Raw genomic sequence first — 10,354 nt, forward strand, 5'->3', positions numbered from 1 at the left:
GAACTCTTACTTCCAAGACTGTGGAAGAGCTGCATGGTATCTATACTAAGATACAAGAGGTATTCAAATGCACACTACAAATGTTTTCAAAGGTACCACATTGTAATGCAGTGAAACACAGTAGGTGATTGTTTAAGTTGTGAAAAAGATCAGTGTTGCTTCTAAGAAACAGTTTTCTGATAAAGGTGAGTCAAAATTACACTTTGCGGATAGCTTGGATTTGGATGTTTGCTAAAGTTGAGTTTAACTGGAGAGTTTAAAGTTGAGTTGTTTTATTAAAGCAGTGCAAACTTTGATGTAGTCACATGAAATTGGAAGGTCAGGAGAACTGTTATGCAAAAATCACAATAATATTGATAATTCATTTGGACCCTAATCATAGGTAACCAAATAATTTTGTGTGAACTTTTTAGAAATCATGTTAATGTTTTCTTGCAAATAATGTAGTTTGCAAAATTTTAAATTCAATGAAGAGAGTAGTGAAGGCCTGAGCAGCTGTCAAAAAAAGTTGATCCACTTAGTTCCTGTTTACAAACCTAAGGTTTTGTCTCCTATTTAGTCTAGTTCCTAAGGAAACAAGGCTTATGCAGTGAGACTGTCTTGTGCATTCTGTCAGTTTGCTATAAACCACACCTGATAGAAGTTGGAAAGTTGCTCTGCTTTTATAAGCCATGTAAAAATTGGCAGCTGGAGGAGGAGAGTTACTGCTGCTTCCGCACACAGGATGAAACTCACCTTTTCATTGTTGTCTGGTCACCCAGCAGCCAGAAAGCAAAAGCTGGGTGGTCACTCAGCTGCTGGCAGCTCCACAGCAGCCGGGACACATGCCATATCTTCCATGGTGCTGAGTGAAGGGGGTGAGAGCCTTCAGCACATCTTTTGGTGAGGGAGGGTGGAAACAGGATACAGCAGAGAGCTCATGGAAGACCCCAGGTGCTGCCTTTGGGACTAAATGGGATGCTGGAAGAGGTGAGTTGTGGTGAGGGATGTTACAGTTTCTGAAGGTTGGAGCTTCATGAAGTTTGGAAGGAGATGCCGAGGTCCTGGGACACAAGTTAAAAATCCTGTTTCACTCATTCTGCTGCTATGACTCAGGGGATTTTTCATGTCTTTTTTTCAACCTGCTTTAGAGTCTGTGCATGTGCTACTTGGCATGTATTTTTAATGTTGCAGTAATTTGTTGCAGGTACGCAGTTTTGCTTAACTGAAAAGAACGCGTTTTATTTGCCTTGCTGCCTAGCTAATAACATTCATTTTGCTTGAGGGATTAGGTTGCTCTGAGGGCCAGGGGAACTAATTCCCCCATTCTGTCATTCAGCTGACCGCTGGGGAGGAATGTGAAACGGGAGCATTAATTGGGTATGTGTCAAAGGGAACCCTGTCAACGGGTCTTTTCTTCTCCAGTGTGCAGCTTTGTGTTCTTCAGCCACTTTGAAAGAATCCACTCCTGTTTTCATGATGCCTGCCTGTAGAGGATACATTACCACAGTGGTTTGAGGTTCATATTCCTTTTCGTATACTAGATGCATTTTCTCAGAAAACAACTCCTCAGAAGTACATTTTTTGATCCATTGTTATCTTTGGTTTATTTGAAGCTACTAAATTTAACTAGACAATGCTGCATGACCTAAGGAAGTAACTCTTTGTTTTCTTAGCAAACTAGTTAAAAGTTCTTATTTTCCAAAATCATCTTGATTTTAATAATTTCTGGAAGTTTCAAAGCTCCCTAAACTACACGCTAAAGCTTTCTAACTGGCTGTTCCATGACCCTGTCAACTCCCAGCTCCACAACTAGCTTTGCAAACACTCAGGGTCTGCTGTGAGGATGAGTGTCTGCCCAGGCACCTCAGGGTCTGTGTAGATGTGATCTGTGCACTGTGATAAACTCTCCTGAGCTGAGGTTGTCTGGAGGAGCAGAGGTGGCCCTGCAGAATCCTGATGTGCTCCAGGGTAGATGTGATGGATTAAACAGTAGGTGATGCTCCCTGTGTGCTGGACTGGTGTCTGCAGCTTGCAGGGCAGTTGCACTTTGTAAGGAAGCGGTAAGGTTAGGAAGGGGTTCTCACTCCAGATGACCAGCAGTGAGTTTGGCCATTTGCTTTTAAATGATGGAATTTGGGAGGGGATGAATATTCACTGCAGAAGTCTGTTTCCTTTACTTTTCTGGCTCCCTTTCAGCCTTTCTATTCAGGAAAATTCATTACATGAATGTTGGAAACAACCAACCCTGAGTAATGAAGCCTACCTCTGATTTCAGAGGAATGTGCTTTTAGCAGTAGAATTTACATTTTTCAGATAAGGTTGGTATGCATTATGGAGACAAACCCATTTGTGATCAAAATACACAGGCTTGGGACTGTTTCAGCTCTTTGCTGAACTGTTGTCATGGGGTTTAAATACATTCATGCTAAGACATTATTAAGAAAGCATCTTCAAGAGAATGTAATCTTTGAGAATTCCTCAATTTAAAATGAGAGGAGAAATCCCATAAAAATCATGGGTTTGTTGGAATTTAAAAAAATGGGATTGGAGCAGACTGTTTAGAATTGTTTGTGCATAGAGAGTTCAATCCTGTGTCAAACCACTGCCTTAAATTCATGTTAGCAGTTCCATCTTCCTCACAGTTTCTACTGCTCTCTTTCAGAAATCACAAGCATTTCTTCCATGGGTCAGAAACACCCCTGTGACTATCTGGCTAGACATACAAGTAAGAGTTTGAGAGCTCATTTTGGCTCAGGATACCAGGCACTGTCACAAACAACAAAGTTGCCTGAGCCCTACCAGCCCTTGTTTAAACTCTCCTGACTCACCAAACAGCAGAACCTTGTAAGTTGCCTTTTTGTAAATGATTTAGTCAGGTCCTTACTTCAGTTCTAAAAGCACCTGGGCCACAGAGACAGTGCATTTCTTTATTTTTCCTCTCAACTCGATCTTTTACAATGTCTTTAGTTTAACTGCATCTGAAATTTAACAACAACCTGTAGCACTAATTACTTGTATTGAAAGCCCTTACAACCTACAATTTTATTAGGGTTGCTTAAGATGATGTTAAGTTCAAGCAGGTCACGCAGAGGCGAATTAACAAGTAGTGATGGAAAGTTCCAAACAGGTAAGTGCAAGTTTAAACAGGACCACATTTCTAACTTGTTCCATTACTACTAAATACCATCACAGCCTGTTCATGTCATGGCATAAAATGATTTTTTTATATGGTACATGACACAAAAGGGTAAAGTACTGAAATATTAAAATAGTAGTCTGGTATAGGGGAAGGATGTTTTACCAGAATCAGATGACAGAAAAATAATAAATCACAGTGAAAATTAATTTCTTATTGCACTAGAATATCAAAGTCCTCTTCCCACTTGGTTTTTAACCTGTATGAACACAGCATGTCTATATTCTCTGTAACAGTCCCAACACTCCTTTTTCTTCTGTTTACTATTGTGAAATTGTACACAATCTTGGCTTGTATCTTTGGATTACCTTTGCTCTTTCTGACTAATAGTCACATTGCTCAAATTGCAGAAGCAATTCCTTATATATTTAGCATCGTGCAGTATAACCTGTAGAGAAATGGCATACATAGCACCTATTCGCTATGTAATTTATACCTCTATTTGTGTGCATTTTCGGAAGAGTAAATACATTTGTGAACGTATTTAGGGAAAGCTCTAATGTATTTAGGGACTGGCACTGCACAGTCTTTGTGCTTGCATAAAGGACTGAAATTTAATGATGAGAGAGGTAGAAATTTGTGTTAATCTCTGTGGGGAAGAAGGGATTCTGTTTTATGCATTTCTTCTGCCTGGTGTCCTTTTCTGTAGGATTTGCTTGAGGTCTGAGTTTTCGTATGTAAATAGATTTGTTTTGTCTCCAGTGCTTTATGTGGTGAAACAATAGGGCTTTTTTCTACTTATCACTAGCCAGTCATTCAAAAAGTCCTTTCTGTTTCTGTTGCAAATGTAGGATAGGCTTTGAATGTCACTTCTCACAGAGAATAAACCTCTTTTCTATGCTTTCAAATGCAGGTGTGTATGGACAGAATACCTCATTCAGTATTAAAGAAGCCAAACACATCTCACTATTACTGCAGACATTAATTTGTAAGTGTCTGCTTTAAAAGTGTGCTCAATATGGAAATTTACAATTTCTTTTGCAAATTAGAAGGGATTTTATACACGTGTTTATTCTCCAGGAACAGAGATCTCAATTCACTGTGCCCATTCTCATTCTCTGAATTAAATGATTTCATTTGTAGGCAGTGATCTTATTTTTGTTTCAGCTTAATTCTGGATAACCAAGTGTGTAAATCCTTATGAGAAGCCTGTAGTAGATCTGAAGAGGAACAGGCTGCCTTATTTATGTAAAAGTCGTAAATGCGTTGCAGTCCTACAGCCAAGGAATCTGTCAAATGGATTTTCATACTGCTGGCTTAACAAGGCTGTTGCAGGGGGTAGCAGAGAATTGAATGCATGCAACCTGGAGGATAAAAGTGGAGGACACAAACTTAGTAAGATCAAGCCACCGTCTTCACAATGGATTCCTCAAGTAAAATCTTGTTTTTTCACAAAATTGTATTGCTTGAATAAATGGTCATAGTTGAAAAATAAGTGGGCATCAAACTTCCACTGCATGCAGTAAGAGCTGACAGGTCTCCTAATTTAGGAAAGGTGTTTAGGAAGATTTAATTTAATTTAGGAAAGGTGTCTCTGAGCCAGATCTCTGCCTGCCAGTGAGGACATCTGTCAAGAGTGCCCATCCAGCCTGGCAGCTGGAGGAAGGACCAGATGACCTCTGCATTTGCTTCTAACCCCATCTGATCCTGTGAAAACAAAGCTGTTCCCATGGGCAGTGGCAGAGGCAGCTGCCAGCTTGGGATAAAGAGCTGATCCTTCAGGAGCAGCTTCTGTGAGGACCTTAGAAGAGCCAGCGCTTTTTGGTGTAACATCATGAAATTACAGATGGCACCTTCCACCCTGCCGTTTATAGTGAGGGAAGGATGTGCACGCAAGGGCTTCCTGTTTTGCCATCCTCTATCAGGACGTATTGTAGAGGATTAAAAACACCTCTCTGAATGTTCTGTCAAAGCACTCCTGCAGCTGAATCAGATTACCATAACCATGCTGGTGGCTTCTTTAAATGAAAGCAGATGAGTAACAATGAGGGCAGGGAGACATGAAGCGTATGTGTTTCTGATGCTGTTTTATCAGACACACAACTTTTGGGTTTTAAACTGATATAATCTTGTCCTTTTGCACAATAGTCAAACTATTGTGGGGATAAGGAGTCTTTCTCCTAGGTATCCTTTTCTTTCAGTGTAGGACCTTTATATCGTCAGAAGGTACATAATTTCACACACAGATAAGGCCAAAACCACCCAGGCTGTAAGAATAGGGTTGTCATTCCTTTGCTCTCCATATATACACCTCCCACCACCACCCATTTAAATAAATCGCATAATTGAACAGGAAAGGTTTTAGGGAAAATCCACTTAAAATTAAAGAAGTGTGAAATAAAGTTTGAAAATACGTGAGTTTTAATACAAACCAAGTCTCGTCATGTGGTTATATAAAAAACCAAATACCTACCACTGTGTTCATCCACAGCCGTTAATTTGCTTTTCCAAAGGAAAGGTTTTGAATAATCTGTCCACCCTTGCTGATTCATTAATCAGCACTGTTCTATTTTCATTTTGCTCTCTCCCAGGATGGAATGAATAAGAGCTGGATTGTGTTTTCCTTGCTGTGCAACCCACCTGCCATTTCCACACTACTAAGTAGGAGAAATATCCTCATAGGGAAACAGATTCATGTTGCTAATGAAGAGAATGCCGAAAGCCCTACATTCGCTTTTGCTCCCTATTCTGAAAAGTCCAAGCCATTTTTTCTGGTGCTGTCATGTGGCACTTAATTATTCAGTGGATGCTCCTGATGAAGAATGTTTTCTTCCTAGTTATCATTACGCTTTTGTTGGCTTTTGATTTCTGATAATCAAAAGAATGCTGTAGTCCTAGAGATGCTATCTCTGCTGTAGCCACGACACAATACATCAGTGGCTTTGATGGTTAGAACCAAGGCTGAATACTGGAAATGAAGTGAGACACCAAAGAAGGGATCAAAGTTTAGAAATTATGTTATGTACAACATCGCTGATGGGCTACAGCATGCATGGCAGGGAATCACTGTAAAGGTAGCACCCACAGATGCTTAGAGTGAATTAGCAGTTCTGAAAAGAGAATGCAAGGAGAGTAGAAGGGTGTTGATGAGATTTTGTTTTCTTGTGTAAATTTGTGCGATGTTACTGGGTTCATTTACTGAAAAGATACCAATGGCTTGTAATTTTATTTATTTTTTTAAGATGATGTTTATGCAAGACCTGTCTGGGATTTCTACCTCAAAGCCTCAAACTGCCAAATAAGATACGTTAATTTTCCTTTCAGACAGCTGAAAGTAAGATCAGTTAATGTGCCAGCTAACTCCCCTATGAGTTTTTAAACTAATCTCACATTTATTTGGGCACACAGCAGCTGCAGTAACTTGGGATTCACAATTTGCTGTATAAATCCCTAAAATTCTTCAGATATGTACGTTATAGAACTGTATTCCAGCAAGGGTCAGAATTAAAGCTTCCTAACATAAGGAAGACTTCAAACACGTCACCTTCAACATTCACATTTTCTGGCTCCTGGCATGTCTGTTTCAGTATTTGTCATTTGTGGTGTTCACTGACTCCCAACAACCTGTAGCTGAGAGGACTCAAATATTGTTCATCTTTTTAAGCAGACATGAACAAATTAGTCCTCCCCCAAATCCTGTGATGATGAAGGTACAATCATTTTATGGAGCCACATGTATGACCTGCTCAAGGTTGCAGCAGCAGTCTTGTATTATAGCCAGGGTTAGGCTTCAGGTCTTAATGAGGTTTCCACTCCTCTGCTCAGACAGCTATGGCAGGCATTTCTGTGCAGCTTGTGAACAACAGTTCTTTTGCCTAAAGTGTACTCAGATTTACAGTTAGAGATTATAAGATATTATGGGCGTCATCTGGATTTATTTCTGCAGCAGTCAGCACTTGTACTATGAGTTCACACTTACGCTTTATATATATGTAAAGGAATTTAAACCACATTCTTACGCAGGCAAAAAACAACAAACCAAACAAACCCAAACAGTATCTATCATCCTAATGAACAGAAATTGAAACAACATTGGCAATATTTCCTAACTGCTTTGCAGACCTGCCATTTATCTACAGAGGGCTCAAAAGAGCTTTAGAAATTCAGGACAGCAGGTCATGTTTAGGAAAAAGATTTTACAAAGCTGCTCATGTTCAGATCTTCTTTCTAGACACCTCAGTAATATAGTAAGCATTACTGGAAAGATTAAGAAGGTCAGAACAGCATTATAAGAAGCAGGAGAGAAAACAGGAATCTTGTTATGCACCTTCCCGCAAGTTTTAACTGCACCAACCTGGGTTTCAAAGTAATTCAGCAACAAAATTCCTATTGAACTTTAGCAGCAGAGGAATGTATTCACTCTATCTTTTGCCATATGGATTTTCTCTGAGCTCAGTGAGGCTGCTCAGAATAACCCCAGCTTACAGGACTGTTTGCCTTAAAGAGATGCCATGCTAAAATAATATGCATTTTATAGCCTTCATGGTGCATATATTGAATTGATCCTGATACCAAGTCTCCAAAACAAGTATTGTGACCTGGTTTTCAACACTAACTTCACTCTAATGGTTTTCCAAACTGAAAATGAATGTTAGGTTTTAAAATTCGAATTTTGCAAAACAAAAATTAATCAAATACGTATTTACAGTGTTTTTATGTTCCTTCCAGTTTCGGAAACAGCGCTTCCTTTTCCATCTCCAGATGGCACTGTGGTGCTTAACACTACCCAGCTGGGGGAGAGCTGATGGAGTGCAAAAGCACGTGAGCTCCTGAAAAACAACAGCTTTCTTGTTTTATGAGAAATCAGCTGCTAATGCTTTTCCAGTGCAGATGTCCTACTTTACTGTCAGTTCAGACTGGGCTAACAAATGGTGATTTATATGCCTGAGATACGACTTGTCATGGAAGAAAGGGCTTGCTTGTCTGTACGTGCACAAGGTCACAAGGGTGATAGCCCTTGGCTCCACCAACAAAACCCAATGCAATGCACACTACTGCAGAACGCAGTGAGAAGCTCTGCTATTGCACAGCTCTGCCTATTCACAGTGACTTATCTCTCCAGTTGCTTATAAAAGTGTATTTTCAAGGATGAGGTGCAAACCATTGAAGTAATGAGCTTACCAGCAACTCTTCTAGGGAAACCCATAGACTTTATTGTTTGGAAGACATCCTTTGCCATCTAATGTTATTACTTAGACAATTACAGAAATGTCTACTTATTCTTCCTTCATGCTCATCCTTTGAAAACTTAGGAGTAGGACTTAGAACAGTCATTCACTAATACTCATGACTTACGTATTTTCTCTATTCCCTTAGTTTTCAGTCTTCTCAACTCTTAACTTTGTGGAAGTCTGCTCGACACCTGTATTCTCTTTTACTCCCCCTCCTATCTTATACTCTAATTATCCAATTTTGTGTGATTTCTACATATTTGGGATCTTCCCTGTGGACCCAGTTAGAACTCCCAGCTCCCACTGTGCAATTGCTAAACCACTACTCAACCCAAGCCTGAATAACATCTTTCACGCATTTAATCCGACAGAAGTCTGGAATTTGCCCCATAGGCTCACAAACTTCCTATAGGTCATGATACCCCCTTTGACTCCAAGCAGATCTCAAAAGAGTTTACATGGGTTCATTTGCAGGCTGTTATATTTTTAATCCAAGTAAATAATTTCCTTAATGAAGCAACTGAACATATATATATATATGGGGCAAGCTATTTGTCATAGATCTTCCGTCACAGATGACTACATCATTACAAAGAGTTTATGAAAGAGGAGGAGGTGGATATATAAAAAGGAATAAAAGCAAGAGAAAGATGACTGTTTTAAAAAGGCAGTACCTTAAAATAGTCTCGGTTCTCTCCAAAGCACCATATGGAATACTCTTCCAAAGGCATAAAAAGTGAACACACACCTTCCCCCACACAGAGGCATTCTTGAGTTCCCCCGAGATTTATCACATTTTAATGTATTTGTCATGTTAGTTCTGGTAAATAAGTAGCCCTAAAACCACACAAGGCAGAACATCCTACATCACCAGACAACAAGGATGCCTCTGAAGACTGAAAACCTGTATACCACCAATTTTCGTTTCACAGCTCTCTAGCTATTAATTTTCTCCTCCATCCTCAGGAGGAGGGTCTTCTGAATAAAACTCACAAGATGTCCTGAAATAATTTCTTTTAAATTCAAAATAAACTTTAAGAAAGCTATCTCCAAACAAAATTTACATATACTGTGTTTATAATTTTGCTGCTGACTAGGTAATACTTACATGTAATGCAAAATCTTTCCCTTGCATTAGTCATACTTAATGTGCTCCACTCAGCCTTTAGACTGAAACCACTGCCAGAACAGACAAGGGAAAATTTCAGGTAAAAATAGTCTTTTGTGTATAACCATGACATATATGATTAATAAGAAAAAAAAAGAATCTAACCTAAAAGGAACAAACTAAGGCACTGTTGGGTACTCATCAGAAAACCAGAACTGGCAGTAGAAAGAATGTGTATTTTCTGAAGAGGGACATACAAAGTTGTGGTGGGGTTGACCCTGGCTGGATGCCATGTTCCCACAAAAGTTGCTCTATGATTCCCCTCCTCAGCTGGCCAGGGGAGAGAAAACAGAACAAAACACTTGTGGGTTGAGATAAGGAAAGGGATAGATCACTCACCAGCTACTGTCATGGGCAAAACAGACTTGAATCAAGGAAATTAATTTATTACCAAGCAAGTCAGTGTAGAACAATGAGAAATAAAACCAAATCTTAAAAACACTTCCCTCCCATCCTTCCCTTCTATCTAGGTTTGACTGTACTCCTGAGTTCTCTACCTCCTTCCCCACCCCAGCAGCACAGGGGGACAGGGAATGGGGGTTGTGTTCAATTCATCACACGTCTCTGCTGCTGTTTCCTCCTCAGGGGAAGACTCCTCACACCCCTCTCTTGCTCCAGTGTGTAGTCCCTCCCATGGGAGATGGTTCTCCACAAACTTCTCCACAGGCTGCAGTGCCTTCTCTATATGATCAGAAAGGTGTGAAGTGTAACAAAAATGGCACAGGAGTGGTGTCATCCTCTGACCTATTAAAACAGAATCAGCAACCGTTTGCTTTTCTGACCAAGTAACTTACCATGGCATGGGCAGTTGCATCACATAAACCTGCCTAATGCCTT

The sequence above is a fragment of the Neopsephotus bourkii genome, unplaced genomic scaffold (assembly GCF_033783945.1).
Source record: "Neopsephotus bourkii isolate Nb327-2 ecotype Australia unplaced genomic scaffold, CSIRO-AGI_Nbou_v1 NB_1767, whole genome shotgun sequence".
Classification (NCBI taxonomy): domain Eukaryota; kingdom Metazoa; phylum Chordata; class Aves; order Psittaciformes; family Psittacidae; genus Neopsephotus; species Neopsephotus bourkii.